General features: G+C 41.3%; 1 protein-coding gene across 1 annotated transcript in view; it reads right to left on the bottom strand.

The window, feature by feature from the left end:
* Positions 1 to 17,470, bottom strand: part of LOC128758168 (chemokine-like protein TAFA-2) — a 65,920-nt gene that overhangs the window by 47,978 nt on the left and 472 nt on the right. The window lies entirely within an intron of this gene.

The following is a 17,470-nucleotide window of genomic DNA, read 5'->3' on the forward strand; positions in this document are numbered from 1 at the left end:
ACAGCGACATTAATATCTCATCTTTAATCTTTAAACATTGTCTTCCGCCTCATGTGAAGATCTAATCACGCCTAATGTAATACTGAGATGTTCTGCTGCTCCAAAATTGATCGCCTGACCAGCCTCTTATTGCGTTTTCATGCTGAGTAAAGACACAATTTATTATAGTTCAACAAGTTATTACGCCATCTATCACAAGAATAATGAAGCACAGGTGGGGCTGTACGTGTGTTTGTGTACACACATCTGAAAATGAATATGGAAAAGTAAGAAAAAGTACTGATGGGCTGTTTGACATGGTTAAAAGGCAGGGTTTCATTTGCACTCATGATTCTAACCACCAGTAAATCTCTTGATAATACAGATTTGAAAAGTAATTTATGGGAATGTTTATGGAAACCAGTTGACTCTGAGGCAAATGAGGTCTGCCCATGTCATATCCGAGGGTTGTGACCAAACCACACAATCCAAGCCTCAGGTGAGTTCTCCTTAAGATGATGAAATACCACCAAGTAATAGGAGATCAGTGTCACGATTCGCTTTTTATTTTTTTCTCCTCCTTACCCTTCCCTGGTTTGTTGGAGCATCGCCTTGGTTATGGCACACGGCTGGAACTGGTCTACAGATCATCATCCTTTTTAAAGTACCATGGTTGCAGCAATGGGTGCCAGATGGAATCTACTCATTCTTAGGTACTTGGTATCAGCGTATCCTTTTCCTCGTCCGCTCGCTCTCGTGTTTTCTGATCTCTTGGTTTTTCCCCTGGTGCCTGAGTTTGTGTTGTTTCTAATCTTTATTTCCAATCTCTGTGTGTTTCCTATTTCCTCTGATTTCGTCTTCATCCCTCGTGAGTTCTTTCTGACGACCGTGTTTGTGATTTTGTTTTTCCTGATCATCGTGTTTTTTTGTATTTTCAGATTCCTGGCTCATGATCTCCCGGTTCAGTGACGCTTGTGGTTGGACTTATTTTCATTAGTGTACTTCTCCCAGTTCGGTGACGCCTTTCTTTTGATCTCCCGGTTCGGTTCTTTCTGTTTGGATTCTGTGACCTTTTGTTTCATTATTGTGAAATCTTAGTTTTGATCAAATACTATTTGTTGCTGTTTGTTACTCTGGTCTGCAGTTTGTCTTTTCATTACGGCATTTGGATCCCGCTCCGCTCGAATCATTACAATCAGAGCAGAACCACCATTGAGGCATCGTCTAGTAACCACTGTACTTTCTAGAGGAGTTCCAGGAAAGTCCAACGGGTAGAAACCAAGAAGATTAGGGACCATGTTGGTGGTGTTTATTTTCTAATAGATGATGATCATAGAAGATGTGAACTGGACTCGTGCGATTGATGGATCAAAAGGCTCAAATAAATGTGACTTTTGGGAAAACTGAATTGAATACATCTGGGGGATTTCCTGGGGATGGACATTCACTTCCTCAATCCTGTAGCGAAAACTACTTGACACGTCACACTATTTACATCAGAGTTCTCAAGCCGATCCTCCATGGGCTGCAGTGAGTGAAGGGTTTTGTGTTTACCTTTCCTTTCCACCAATCAGGTGTCTGAAGGCTGTAGTAGTTTGTCAGTCTGGACACCTGAGTGCTTCACCAGTCTGTGCTTGTTTGGTTGGAACTAACACCTGTATACAAGTAACGCCCGACTTAGGACCGGGATCGGTTCCGACCAACTGGTCCTAAGTTAGATTGGACGTAAGTCGAATGCCATTCAAAATAGTTGACGCGAGGGTTATAGTTACTGAACTGTATTGGATACACAATGTCAATCAGTTGCGTTTTTAAGCAACTTTTTCAATTGAATACTATTATATACCTATATATTATATAGCTGTTTACAGCCATAGCTGTCGTACACGTTGCTGGCCGGCTACGTGCTGCGGTGCCAGACGTTGAATAAAAAAAATTTAAAAAAAGCATCTACTGGCCGTGGTCGTGACTACAGGTGGACGTAAGTCGAGCAGGTTGTAAGTTGGATGTTATTTGTACTGTATAGCTTCTTATGCGGCTCCGAGCTTGATCATCTGTTTAATGACAAAGAGTGACAGGAGCGCCACCTTGTGGCTGAACCCGAGCCACTAAAGCATCACTAGCCCTAACCCTTAAATATATACTAGTTTGACACCTTGGGAATGAGAATGTGTTGACAGAAGAAACTGCTCTGATCAGTTTGTCCATCCTTCCCTCACATGAGAAAAAGACCTCATCATACTTATTTGTCAGTCTGGTGCTGCTTGTTTCAGCTGACACCTGCTTGGTTAAACTGTGTGGGTGGTTGGAAAAAAAAAAAACACCTACACCCACTGCGACCTCTTTGTGGATCAGTTTGAGACCCCCTGATGGAAACAGCCTTTCCCTCAACAACCCACAGGTATGAATTTCACATTACTGTCAGTGGTTAAACATTATACTCAAGTAAATACCGATTTAAGCCTGAGCTATGTTCTTCTGCTTCCTGAATTGAAGCAGAATAAGTATAGAATACGGTGCATTTTCATTTCCTCTCCATACTAAGGAAGGCAGAATTTCCAAACATTGAAGATCCAGTAATAAACACCAGTGAGACAAGTAAATACTTTGGATTATAGAAAACAAACACAATCATCCAAAGCTGATCTCCTCTCGTAATGAGAGTCAAGAGAAGTCGGGGGTGGAACTGGAAACATACCATCAGAAAACAGGGCTTCAGTATAGCGGCGGCCGTATTCGACAGGTGCCAGTGGATAATTGGGCGTCGTGCCGGCTACAACTGCTGTGCCGCTGTCTTCGAGAACTCATTACTATCACTCAGAAGTTGCTCTCACTAAATATCCGCAACCAAGCTACACAATGGTTTATTGTGACGACGCGGCGAAAATCTCTTTAAAGGGGATCCACTCTGACTTCATTGTTGTCGTTTTTTTGTTTCGTTTTCTGTTTTTCTTTTGTGTACTTGAATCTCACTCATGCATCAGAGAATCAAGCTGTCGTGAATGTGCTAAAATGACAACCTCACTGACGTTTGCCACGATGAATGAAGTACTTTATTGTAAGACAAATACGTGCCTCTTCTATTCATAACCAAAATATAATATGTTTCCATGGAGTCTGCCAGAGCAGCCGTGGTCCTACTACTATCTAAAAAAAGACACAATAGTTAGAGCAGGAACAGGCAATAACATTGGAAATGCATGGATGAAATATTAGCATAAGTGCCTTTAGCAGAAACCAAAAAATGTTTTTTGACAAGTACAGTCGGATTTCCTTGGTAGAGCTTGTTACAATTTTCATCACATCTACATATAAAAACATTGTGCAGAACAAAAATAAACACAAAAGAGAACGTTACACTGATGTGTAAAGTAAAGCTGCATTGAACAGGAATTTGTGGTCAACTAATCATTGACTTTTGAAACGACTAGTTGAATAACAGGGCGCACCGATACTTAATGCTGGGAGTCATTTTGTGCGACATTGTACGTAGATCTCACATTTCTCTGAGGAAAACATGCTACGAATGGATCAAAAATTGGGAGGAACTCCACAGACAATGTGTGTGCAGCAACTTCCAGAAACAGAGCCAGAAGCTCATTAAAAATTATTCAAAATATTATCATAACTCACTAAACTGTTTAGAATCTATGGCATCCTTTAAATACAAAGGAAAGTCCAAGGGGAGAGTCAGACATGAATAAGGTTGTATTTTTCAGTCTTTCGCTGCTACATGGCACCCAATTGAAAGACACAGTAAAAAGACATTGATTTTTAAAGTCCTGGATTGATGTTCGAGAAGCCGACTGTTCAAGAGGCAGCATCATTACATGCGTATAAACCTTTGGTGGCTCAGTGCTGGGACAAGAAAGTCTTCAAGACAATTGCAAGACAGGGGATGTTGAGTCATTAGGTCTATATTGTTTTCAGCACCGTAGCAAATTGATGTTTTCAGCTGAATAATTATTCTTATGCAGTCATCCTGTCTTGCTCAGAGAAGGCTGCGTCTACTGCATTCAGGTTTCATAGATGAAAGGCAAAAGACCGCAAACAGCATAACCATATACAACACATCTTTCTTTCTAGATTCCAAAACATAAAACGCTTTGAGTTTTAGAACTGAAACACAAGTATCTAGCAGAAGGACCAAAAAGATCCAGCACATTTTAACTCCCAAGGCGTCACATATCCACTATCATTAAGTGGACTTGAGTGTCATAGGTCTCATCTGTTGAAGCTTTTCAGACAGTCACCAACAAACCAGAAAATGAGCTGTAAAACAAAGTTATTGTGTCACACATCCTTGTAAAACAGGCAGTAAACACACCTTTTCGCGAATTGAATAGATCTCAAAATTCAACTGCCAAAGCTTTGCTGTTTCCTCAAGGTTATGACAATGCAAATACATTGCTGTGATCCAATAGTAAACGTCCTCTGATAACTTCCAAAGACCAAACATTCCACAGAAGTAATGAGCGTGCTGGAGCAGATGGCATCACTGCAGCAAAAACTACTCAACAACAAAAACTGACAAGAGATTACAGAGCGGGAGCCACAACAAAAAAAAACCCTCGTTGGTTGATTTTCTTTTACTTTGCATAATGTAAATAACGAGACGAATGCCGGCTCGTGCAAACACGTGCTGACGGGAACAGATGCTGTGCGCCATGTTTCTAATCTTACAGTTTCAAATGAAGCTGGGTGATGACAACACACTGTGGCGGCTTCTGGAAAATTGCTTTCTATTAAAAACAGTTTCATTAAGAAACCATCCTTGAGTCACAGGGACGACACAGACTCCGGTTTCATAAGAATCGCATCGCCATTGTGAACATCAGATACAGAAATGTGAGCAACCATGTGGCATTTCCTTGAGAAACTGTGGTTCAAACTGCCACTTCACTGTTGAATTCAAAAAATGGCAGCGCATGAGATCCTGGAAACATGCTCTTATCTTTCTGAAGAGGAGCGGACACTAAATTCCAAACAGGGCTGGTCAGGGACTGTTCGAACAACTGAGTTGGTGAAAGACAGCACTCACACAAGAAGTAAAACCTGTGCCAGTGGAACCAGGAAGGTCGTGCTCCAAGACGGGCAACAGTAGCTGAGAGTCTGATAACAGTGCATATAGATATGACAATCACCATTACAAATCAACTCTTTCCTGCAGTGCTTTCAAGTAAATGATTTGGGGTTAAGAAAATATCAATACGGTCAAATATCGGAATATTGGATTCCACAATGTTGTACAGATATCTTTGCTTAAATATTGCAATACTTGATTGTGTGACATCCTATCAACATTTTATAACATTATATATATATATATATATATATATATATATATATATATATATATATATATATATATATATATATATATATATATATATATATATATAAATGTATATATATACATATATATATATAGTACATAGATAACTGGATATTTTGTTGCATTTGTGATTTAAAACTAACGTTTTCTTTTTGGACACTGGAGTTTTTTTGTTGATTTAGGGAGCAAATTCAGCAAATTCATATGGACAGACGTCATAACAATGAACTTGTTTTCATGCACCTAATATTCTACTGAATTATCTAATTTCCCCCCCAAAAAATGCTGGTTGCTTTTACAGCATATTGCTCAACTCAGTACATTGCAGTCTTTTGTATCACGACTCCTGTAGCAGGATGCATACCGTATCGCAAGATACCTGCAAATACTGGCACTCTAAAGTACTAGAACTGATTCGTAGGTGTGAGCTGCATGTTTTGCAAGCTACAGAGGTCCCATATCTATTGAATTGTCCACGCTGCCTTCAAATGTCACCACCTGAGCGTCCATTGAGTCTTAATCTTCTGTGCTGCCGTCTCACAAACAGAAAGGTAACCCAATGACAAGCTGGGTTCAGGTTGAACACTCATTAAGACAGCAATATGTGGTGTGGCAAACTCAGCAAGTGAAAAAAAAACACAAAGTTTGCAGATCACTTGCGCTCTTTCTTGAAAAATTGTTACAATACTTTGACGTCACTTCACCAAAAAACCTTAGTGTTACGTCAAGAAAAATCAATCGATAAACGTGGGAGTACACTTTATGATTGACTATAGACTGAATGCTTGTGATGGGTAAAGTAGGAAATGTATTTATTTATCAAACAAATGAACCAAGAACAAAGACGTTTTTCTCTAGTGATGACCAAAGGAACCAATTTAATGCATTTGTTTACTCTGGATGATGACAATTCCAGGATGGAATTCTAAACATTCATTTTAAATGTAAGTGTCCCAAAACATCCCTGTTGCCCGTGATGGTAGAAGAGGAAGAAAGTGTCTCGTGACAGAAAGGAGCTGGCATCTTCTAACAGATCCAAACTATGTCCACTCTGGCTATTTTCAAATTTCTTTATCTTTGTTTGCTCTACATTAAAACGTTACACAATATGACGGCAACTGAAGTAAACTAATATATTAGTTGTTTACTTTTCTTATCTACTAATGCACATTACTCTGTTTTGCACATAGTTTAGATAGCAGCGAAAGAGCTTATTGCTATGCCTGAAAAAGCAATAACTTTTGTATTTTATAACTGATGAATACAGAACAAATTTGAAGGCAAAACAACCTCTACTATTTCAAACAGCTCCTCAACATCCAGCTCTCTTCAAAGATCCATCAATCCCATCTGTGCCAGTGAAGGAAGGAATGGGACGCACAACTGTGTGTGAAGTTTTAATGAATTTTAGTGTAAAGATTTGCACTTTATCAATTCTTCTCTTTAACTCAGTGACATACTGGGCGGGCTCTTCGCAGACTGTTGGTCCGGGTCCAGAATGAAGACTTCAGCCTTTGTAATTTGGGCAGTGTATTGGCAGGTATCTTGAGATACAATACATATCCCGCTACAGGAGTGGTGATATAATACATTGCAATATATTGTGAAACTTAAGGTTCAGCAATATATTGCAATATAACAATTATATTAACAAGAGCCTTCATTTTATGGGGGCAAATCAGATAATGCATTCCAGGCATGAAAACTAGTTTGGAGTTAAATTTCGCAGTGCAACACAGGAATGAAGAGCTTCCCTTTATGAATGATGGCAGATAACCAAACTCTCTCCCAAAACAGCAGGAGAACACATCAGTGATACCTTCTCCGGTCACAGTCGACTGGGGAGTTAAGAGCTCCGATCCCTTAATATGTGTTCTCATCTTTTTTGGGGGAGATTTACATAACACTGCGCAGCTCATCACCCACAGGTTCATTTCAGTGGTTAGCAAATTACCTGAATGTGAGACGATCACACACAGTTCCGTCGGCCAGTCGACACTCGTCAGTCGGGCACACTGTTTCACGAAGGTTAAATTCTCATCGGGAGGTGTTATAATAAGCTGTCAGAACCTTGAGCTCGACGGCGTAATTGGTTCCTACGTCTTAAACTCATTAAAGTTGACTATTTGATGGGTTGATTTGCCCTTCGTGGGGACTGAAACAGTAATTTTCACAAAACAAGCTGGAGCTGAGGAAGTCGTTCGGGAGGTTAAGTGACTCATCTGCATGGTCTTTCTGATCTCTGGATAAACGCCCTTCAGGAATGAAACAAAGATTTAACTGCAACTCACGTGGGGTTCTGTTTTAGTGCATCTGTTCTGAGCTATTTTAGGAATTGCTAGACTTCAGTTTGCATTGCAATGAATTATTTTTATTTAAATATTGTGTAGGGCTGCACTGACTTTTTGACATCGTCGCCTATATGACGGGTTCATGAGTTGCGTGTCCGCGGCAGCTTCCCACAGTCCACAGTGAGAGGAGAAATGGTTGAGGCTCCAGGAACATCGAGAAGGAGAGATGCAACTATTCTTTAACAATTTTACATTCAAATACAATAGTTCTGTGTTGAAAATAAGAATTCTTTTTTCATCTACTATTTACAAGACTACAGTCAAACATGTTGCTGTGTTTCTCAACCCTGACACATCATATGCCCATGCAGGCTTTTAGCTAGCATTATGAAACAACGCTCGCAGCAGACTTTACAACTTGCTTTGTAATAAACAAGCTGTGAACATCTATTTGCACAAAAATAACTTTTTATAAATACAAAGAGTCAAATAAGAAACGTAAACAGAGACAATACTTTAGATGCAAACATAACAAACATTTATTCATTCAAACCAAATATATATGAAGGCTTGTTGCTTGAATAAATAAATAGAACAAGGTGAATTCTGATTCCTGTTTAGATATTTTCCTCACATTCGGCAAGTGGAATGTGTCATGCAGCGAACTGTAATGCTCCGTAGCGAAGCTTGCTCCCCAGCGCAGCCCACTGCGGAGCGCAGGGGAGCAGTGGGAGTGGGCTTCGTGCATAAAAAAACCCCAAAACAAAACAAAACAAAAAAACAATCTAAGCTATGAGTTTTATTGTTTAAAGTTTGGAATTTATATGCATTTCCTTCTATAATCATCGTCGTCAGACATCCCATCCATCACAGTGTGCTTCCATGCAGCAAGTGTAGCGACTTGCGAGATACCGATACTGATCACGGATATCAATAACGTGGATTGACAATGAATTTCTAATCAAAATGATTGGACCTTTTGTGTACATGTGAATAAATTAAGCATAAAATCATTGGAATTGAGGCAGGTTTTTATACACGCAAACAAAAACCTTGCTTAATGCAGCAACTATTCTGTCCAAAGGACGAATGAAAAACATTTCATTCGACATGAGAGGTTGCACTTTGCAGAATCCCTTGAGATTTTACTATGTCCATGAAATATTTACACACTGGACGCTTGTTGGACTCTATGATAAAGAGCATTGCATTTATGAAAGTTTCCACTCCGTATATTTTCAAAAGCTTCAGATTCAGGTGGCTAACGAACGCTGCACCTGAAAAAGAAACTGCGATAGATTTGGTCACGTTTGGACCGGCGGGTGTTGCGAAGCGGTAGTTGTGCTAACAGCCTACTGCTGAGCAACCAACGGTCTCACTTTCACGAGCCCCTAAAACTACAACAGACTGAAAGAAGCTGCAGACATGCTGCGGCAGAGTGAGCAGCAGGGATGGAGGAGCGGACGAATCATAACCAGCGGTTGTTATAGTAGGTTATGACCAAGAAGGTGGACAACACCACATGGGCCTACAAACACATTTTAGTATGATTAAGACCCTGTTTACACACTCAGTCGTATCCAGACAAGTTCTGGGTCAGAGTGTGATCAGTATACATGCTGCAGGTTATTGTTGATATCAACACAAAGTCTTCAACTGCTCTGTCATTGTAATGAACAGCAGGCGGTCATTGTGTGTAGCAGACATGTGAGCAGCACACAGAGAGAAGCCAGTCACAAACACAAGTGTAATGTATCCAGTCAACGCATTTCTTTTCAAACCGTAACTAAACAAGCATGATCCACGCTGTCTTCTTATTTGTTGCTAGAGCATTACAGCGCCACCACAGTCCTGGCATATGTACCACATTGGTTTGCCTTGTTTCTTTTCCAGTGAATCTTTGTGGACGGCTTCGTTTAACACAGCATTTATTTGAAACCGGCACGGAAATGTTCTGACGGGAAAACGTGATGAGTTTTTTTCAATAATAGGGCCTCTGCTCCAACAATTCATGAGAAGATTTGCGTCTACTTCCACTCTCACTAAAACCCTCCAATTTAATGAATCCAAATCACAGAACTAATTTGAAACCGAACATGAATCAGCCTTGACAGATCGCTGAATTTCCCCGGGGAAGCCACAACACCTGGATCTGATATCATCAAATCAAAAGCTTCCAGAGCCTTCAGACCGTGTGTACTCACATTTTTTTCCATTTTGATAGGGAAAATTATACGTGAATGACTTTCTCAGGCAGACCACAGCAACAACTATGACGCCAACTGCCCAAAGAAGGCCACGTCTGTAAATCAATTATAGCAGTAAATTAAATTAAGTTAGTGAAGATATGTTTGTCGTGTACTGGGGAGTGTGGACTCACGTTTTGGCCATCAGGTTACATAGCGTTGGCTGACAACTTTAAGACTGCTCCTGTAAAGCCATCTGAGACAACAGAGCCATCGGTTGATGTAACCTTAGAAAAACCTTGTGTCAAGAACTGAGTCAGACTAGTGGAATCCCAGACTTGCCATAGAGTCAATGGGAGACAAGGTGCACATGAGGAAGTAGACTTGATTCAAGGTATCCCCAACTTCCAAACATAGAAGGTGCTACTGTCGTGTTTCAGTTTTTGTGTGCTTTTATTTTGTTATTTCCTGTTTTCCTGTCTGTTGTTTCCATGTCCTTTGTTGCCTCCAACTTCACAGCAGCGCAGCTTGGACTGATCCGCTGATCAAGCACCGCTGATTTCTACACCTTGGTTCCAGTCTGCAGTGCCAGATGGTTGCTCCACGTCCCACGGTAAAGTTCCCCTCGACACTCAGTTCTATCACAATCTTGTTAACTTACAATTATGCATGCCTTGTCTGCGCTTCCTGGGTTTCTTCCTAGCTCCTTCACCCTTTTCTATCAGCGTTTGTGCTTGTGTGAGAGTTTTTGTACTCACTTCCTGTTTTCTCTTGTTGGCCTTTTTTTGTTGTTTGGGCCTCGTGAGTTTATCCAAGTGCGTTTTTGGTTGTCCCCGTTATTAGGCTTGATAGTAATTCGGCTCTTTTCTGTTTCAGGTTTTTCCCCCATCCTTAAGTGTTTCCCTCACTCCACGTTTTGGTGGCGACGTCTTTAGTTCCTCGTTTCCTGTCTGTGCCCAGTTATTTTCTTGTTTGTTGTATATTAAATTGTGTTAAACTGAACTTCGTTGTTTTTCAGCTTTCTGTGAGCCAGCTGCAATTTTAGCACTAGGGTCTGTTCACCTGAGCCACCATGACAGCTGCTTATAGCTTTGTTAACCGACCAAAATGACTGAAGTGGGAATAGGTCAAATGAAGGACCAATAGCCACATTGCTGACATGTCGCTCAAGGTCAAATGTTTGATTCCTTACTGGGAATCCTGTCATCATTTCAGCAGAATGACACCAATCCTTCAATACATTCAGTTCAACCTCCTATAAAGGAAGGTTCCAAGAGGATGACTTCAAAAGTGTGATCATGCATGATTCAATTTTGCGATCAATTGATATTCACCGCACAAATCTCTGACTGCAACAGCAGGGCCACATCTGCTGAAGTTCACCTCCACCAAAGAGAAGGAAAACTCGGCTTAAGTTAAATTAAACATGTTTTCAGATCTCTCTCTTCCCGCTCCGTGTTTGGCTCCAACTGTCGACTGGTGGAATGCAAATGAGGCTCTGGTCTACGATGGTGTCAGCGCTCTGCTTAGTCTCCGCACTCATTAGAGTCCCGGCGTAGCTGACATTTACTCACCGCTGTGATGACTCGCTCTTCATGTGGGGCACCGGGGTCAAGAAAGAGAGCCATCCGGCATCAACTTCTTCAGCACTGTCACAGCTTCATGGTTTGTCATGTTCAGATGCAACATTAATGAGGTAATCAAGTCACAGCACATTTTAGGTGTCCGACCTCGCGCGACTGTTGTTGTGCTTGATGAGAATCTGCTTATGAGGCAGCCATGTAAAGTCCTGACATCATGAGTGACTCTGATCTTTTCAGTCACTTCATTAGACGTACATTAGCAAGCTAAGCATGAAAGAAAAAAGTTGGTTCTTCTGGAGTTTCACAGTATGAGGACTTGTTCACTTGCACTTTTTAGCCACATGCTACTGTACATTAACACAATATATGCATTTATACAGCAGTTTATAATCCAGTTTTATGTACTACATGAGAGGGATCGAAACCCACCCAAACATTTGACTGACTTGGGACTTGGGAGTCACATTTATTCACTCACATGCGCACCTCCTGTTTTGCAACTCCAGCCCTCAAGTTAACTCGGACCTGCAAGGTGAGTTAACCTGAGGTACCAAAACAAACCATTTAATTCCATGATCGGGACCGACTTTCTGCGAAGCAATTCCAGTCTTTGGCTCACACGGATTGGGAATAGACTCAAGTCACAGGAACTCATCAATATGTTCGTATCTAATGGAACCACATGCATAAAACTTGATGTCAAACAGAGGATGTTATTTGTCCAGCCACGAATCAGAGTCACAGCAGATTTGTGACTCACCCAGAACACCGTACTGGTAGTATAAGCGTACAGCACCTGGTTGTCCTGGTAACGCCGCTGTCTTCCGTCAGTAAAGCCAGAGATATACTTCAAATCATGTGCAACAGCGTGTCAAGATACAAAATATTTATATATTCTTTGCGTTGAATTTGTAGCCTCTGTGGACTTTAATGTTCCAATTCAGGCAAAACAGTCTGTCCCTCGAGCCGCTACAGTGGGCAGTAAAATGGCTCGGAGTTTGAAATTAATAGGAAGTCCGAGGCTATTTCCTGTCTCCTCTTGGGAGCCCGCAGCTCGGTTTTTCTGCGGTTGCCTCATCCTGTTACTAATGCCCGACTCGGTGTAACCCCTATCTCTGCGCTCGCTACACGGCCTGATAGCACTCTGTGTGTAAGCAATTAAAACGGCTTATTTGCCAGATAAGTGGGGAAAGTGGTCAGATGGAAAAGCCGCAGGACGGCGGTGTCAGGTTCGTGGGTTCTATTCTCAGGGTTAAATAGCTCTGGGCTGCTGAGTGAGCCGAACTCCGTGACAGTGCATACGTGATACCATACCAACACGGACATAAATATTGAGAATTATCTTTTCAGTTGTCAAGATTTCAGGTCGATCAACCAGAATATGACATTCTCATAAGAATTCATATCGAACACAAGTGACTATTATTTTTGTTTTCTGATATACAATCTCCACACAAAAGAAACACTTTTTTCTTGCTCATTAATTGAATTGCACGATGACAATACATAAAAAACACCCTGACATTTAATTTAGTTTTGTACAGTCAGGACACATCATAAAGAGTCATTTAACTCTATGAACACCATGAGGACCTGCTCTAAGGAGAATCAAGGACCAGGACTGGCAAGTGCCAAGCTCATGCTTATTGATACATTCCGACCAGGGATGGGCGATAATTTATCGTACACGACATACACAATCTCCATGATGACAATTCTGCATCTCACCATAAATTTGATAAACACCTGACACACTGGCTGCATTGGAACTGCACACGTGAGCATGACAAGAATGTCAAGACACACCGTGCTCTCCAGCTCCGTGACGTTTTACAGCCGACACCAGCGTGTGACGGTTGTGGAGAGTGTGGTGGACTTTGGTTCACGATCGTAGTTTTAAACTCATTTTTAATACATTTGATAATGACATTGGTCGACTCTGAGTCTCTGGATCTATGTTTATTTTATTAGATGGAGTGGTCCTCATATATTCTCTGATCGGTCGTGTGCCTTGATTTATATCAACACATGCAGATCTCCCGCTGCGCTGGCGCCTCAGCGAAACACCGTGGCGAAAAAAGTTGGATATTGGACGGAGCTCCACTCCGGTATTGGCGGCAGCCTCCTTTTCCGCAACGCTAATACCACGACCCAGCATCAGTTAGGGACCATGAACAAATACTAAAACGTTCAAAATATTAAATAAGGCAAAGAAAAACAACCATTTTAGGAGTTTATGAAAATGTTTTTCATCTCACAAAACATTTTGTGACAGTTTGTATCATGATTTTGAGAATAAAATATGACTAAATGATCATTTATTGAGATACAGCAGACAGACGGCTCAATTTCACCCCTAAATAAAACGACAGGGTTCTACGAGAGACATGAAACATTGAATTTCTCACCTCTACACTTGGTTAACTATTATATTTAGCCATAAACAAATATTGATGCTGGGGACAAACTGCAGTAATAATTCATCATTCATCATGACACAGTTTCAATAGAGACTGTAGTGTGACAACGCCTGGAATAGAATGAAAATGGATTTATCGTGATTTATCGTTATCATTATCGCCGAAATTACTACATTTATCGTGATAACTTCTTTTGTCCATATCGCCCAACCCTAATTCAGATGGACAAAAAAGGTACAGGAACAGTGACAAGTTCAAATGGCTCACCTTACTTCTGGTTCCAGGTACCAGCAAGCCTCTGTTTAGTTGTGGGCATGACACTAGTCTCCTTGCCCAGACCTGGGTAACTAAAGTCCTTTGGTGCCAAGCCTAGGGGAACACGTTATATTTGTTGAGTGGTGACAAAAACTATGATGGGTCAAACTAGTAGCTGGACGGATGCACAGATAACAGATTGATACAAATCAATTAAACAAAATCGTATCTTCCCCTGTGGTTTAATTTTCAGCAGACGTCAGGATCGCTCCACATTTTGGAGATTGGTTGCCAAAAGCATCTCAAGGAAAACTGATGCGAGGAAAAACAAAAACGGCGTGTTTTTGGAATACAGCCCCATCAAACTTGGACAAACTGTGATGAGTCCAGAACTTGTTACTGCGGTTCTTTGCAAGTCCAGAGCTACTTAACAGGATCTGAGTCCCACATGGGTTCTGCTCACATCATGAAAGTGCTGACGGATTTTCACCAATGAGGGGAGCAGAGTGGGGTGGGGTGGGGCCGAGTTATCCTGCGTGACTGGTGCCGGTCTCTAAGCCTGCGGGCCACACATGGAGCAAGTCTAAGGCGCCGATAACGGGTCCAGGCGGAACAGAAAACCTGGACTCGGACCAGTGGACTGTCTCGGCTTCCCTCGCCGCTCATCTTCTTGCTGCTCTGCATATAACAGGATCAGGGAATTCCTGATAAGGAGTTTGGAGGAAGCTGTTCGGGGCAGAGGAGGACGCTGGGATGGCGGCGATCATACACAACTCATCCTGATCTGTATAGTTATGTGCGTAACGCTTCAAATTTAGAGCTTAAAGATAAAAATTAGTTAAATAATGAGACAAAAACCGGGGTCCACAACAGCTGGAACAATGCAAACAAATATAAAATAATATGGCTTTGTATTATATTTTTAATATAAAATAGGGGTGATAAAAGCAGGGGATGAAAGGCAGCCATACCACTGAGGACCAGTCTTTCCTCTCCTGACACCTCCACCAGCTGCTTTGGAGCAATTCCGAAGTGGTCCCATGACATTCTCCTGGGCCTCTTCCCAAGTGGATATGTCGGGAACAACTTGCCAGGGAGGCATCTGGACAAACTGCCCATGCCACCTCAAATCGCTTCTCAGTGTGGAAGAGCACTGGATCTCCCTCGAGAGCTTGTTGCTACAGTCACCACCCAACGCGTGTGACCACAATATGAAAGTAGGAAAGTTGATCAGCAATTCCTCATGACTAAAGGGTTCGGGTGCGTCTGCAGATGCTCCAGCTTTCCCTCAGTTGTGAACAAGACCCCCGAGACACTAGAAATTCTCCAAACAAGACAGAGTCCATCCATGTGGGCGCCAGCACGACAACATACTACAACATACAGGAGAAAAGTGTCAGGTGTGATATGTGACAAAAGGGTGTCGGCAAGGATGAAAAGGAAAGTGTACAACAGGGTGGTCAGGCCAGCAATGTTGTATGGTTTGGAAACAGTGGCACTGAGGAAAAGACAGGAGGCAGAGCTGGAGGTAGCAGAGATGAAGATGCTGAGGTTCTCTCTGGGAGAGAGCAGGATGGATCAGGAAGCAGTAGATCAGAGGGACAGCACATGTCTGGTGTTTAGGAGACAAAGTCAGAGAGGCTAGATGGAGATGGTTTGGACATGTACAGAGGAGAGAGAGCCAGTATATTGGTAGGAAGATGTTGAGGTTGGAACTGCCAGGCAGAAGGTGGAGAGGAAGGCCAAAGAGGAGATTGATGGAGGTGGTGAATGAGGACATGAGGTCTGTAGGTTTGAGAGAAGAGGAAGCCGAGGACAGGGTGAGATGGAGGAAGATGATCTGCTGAAGGGAGAAGCCGAAAGAAAAAGAAGAAAGAAGAGACAGACAAATTTGGCTCTAGATTAACCGACAAAAAGAGTCTTCAATATAATCAATCTCGAAGTAAAATACTGCTGCACAACCCCAGATTGTTTCATCACAAAACTTTCATGATGAACTTCTCAAAGTCCTGCAGACTTCTCTGATGAAATGCTAATAAAAAATCAGATCAATACGCATTGAGGGGAAATGAAAATGTGCGAGTAAAGGAGTATCAAAGCCTACTTCCACTCTGATTTACTCAGCGACCAGAGAATGAATGTCAAACAAAGTGAGGGGAAATTCAGGTGGGCAGGAAACGTGGCGAAATGACAGCAGTTGATGTCCTCCTATTTGATCAACTGGTGGATTCCGATTTTTCTCTTATTTTTTTTTTTATGCTCAGACAGAGTTTGTGCTTTCAGAAGGTTTTCGGAACAATCAACTACAGTGACTCCTTGACTACGAAGGATCATGTTCCATATTTCAGAGACAACATGTAGCATCTAACATTGTTTGTTTCAGGCATTTAGCCAACGCGGCTAATAGCTAACAGACTTTCTTTAGCAGAGAAATGATCCCACACAACACCGCAGACATTGGGACAGTGTTATCAAAACCTCGCTACAAGACATTCTGGAGAATTTATTTCTACTTCTCGTGAGCTCTCGACTGGACATAACCACCCCCTCACATTAAAAAACAAACAATTAGTTTTTGCCACACTAAGTCTAAATGACTAAATGAGATTCAGAGTCTGATATGACAAACAGTACTTTTTTCTACATTTGTTGTTGGTTTAGAATTATTTCTAAAGAAATTTCACATTTGTTCTGAGTCTCTCGGTCTCTTTTTCGTTAGTATATTTCTTCATATTGCACTGTTGTCAATTATATTTATATATCGGCATACATATTTGGATGTATCATACATTATTTGTTACTACATGTCCTCCCCACTGTTTTTTTCAATCCAGCAATTCTGACAATTGCCAACAAATATATTTTTTCAAGAAATAAATGTACATAACATAAGATTTTCAAGGAATATTTCAAAAATAAAACCCTACGTCCTGACAACTACTCAATTTTCAAAAAAATAAAAATAAAAAACGACATTTTCCTAATCCCTCAAATGCATTTTAATCATTTATTGTGATGTGAATTTTTTCCCCCATAAAAAAATAAGAATAAGAATAAATAAGTGAAATAAGAACGTTCTTCATATTGTTAAATATATCCTTCCATTCTGGACAGTATTAGTCTGAAAATGTCTTCTCTATGATTTAAACCTATTGAATAAATTATGAGCCTCATTTTAAGTTCTACATCTAAATTTACTTTGCATTCTGATTGTGTTTTCACACCGCACTTGGGCTAATTTGCGTGTTCAAATAGCAAAATGAGCGCTGGGTTTGAATCCAGCCGGAGCTGGCAGCCAGTCCTGAGGCTCCCCGCCTCTCACCCTGTATAGCTGGGACGCAAGCCATGCCCTCAGTGGCTCCACTCAGGGAACGAGTGGAGCAGTGTAAGTGAATGTTAACCGTCTTTGAAGACTTCAGAC

This window comes from Synchiropus splendidus, chromosome 4 (assembly GCF_027744825.2).
Source record: "Synchiropus splendidus isolate RoL2022-P1 chromosome 4, RoL_Sspl_1.0, whole genome shotgun sequence".
NCBI lineage: Eukaryota > Metazoa > Chordata > Actinopteri > Syngnathiformes > Callionymidae > Synchiropus > Synchiropus splendidus.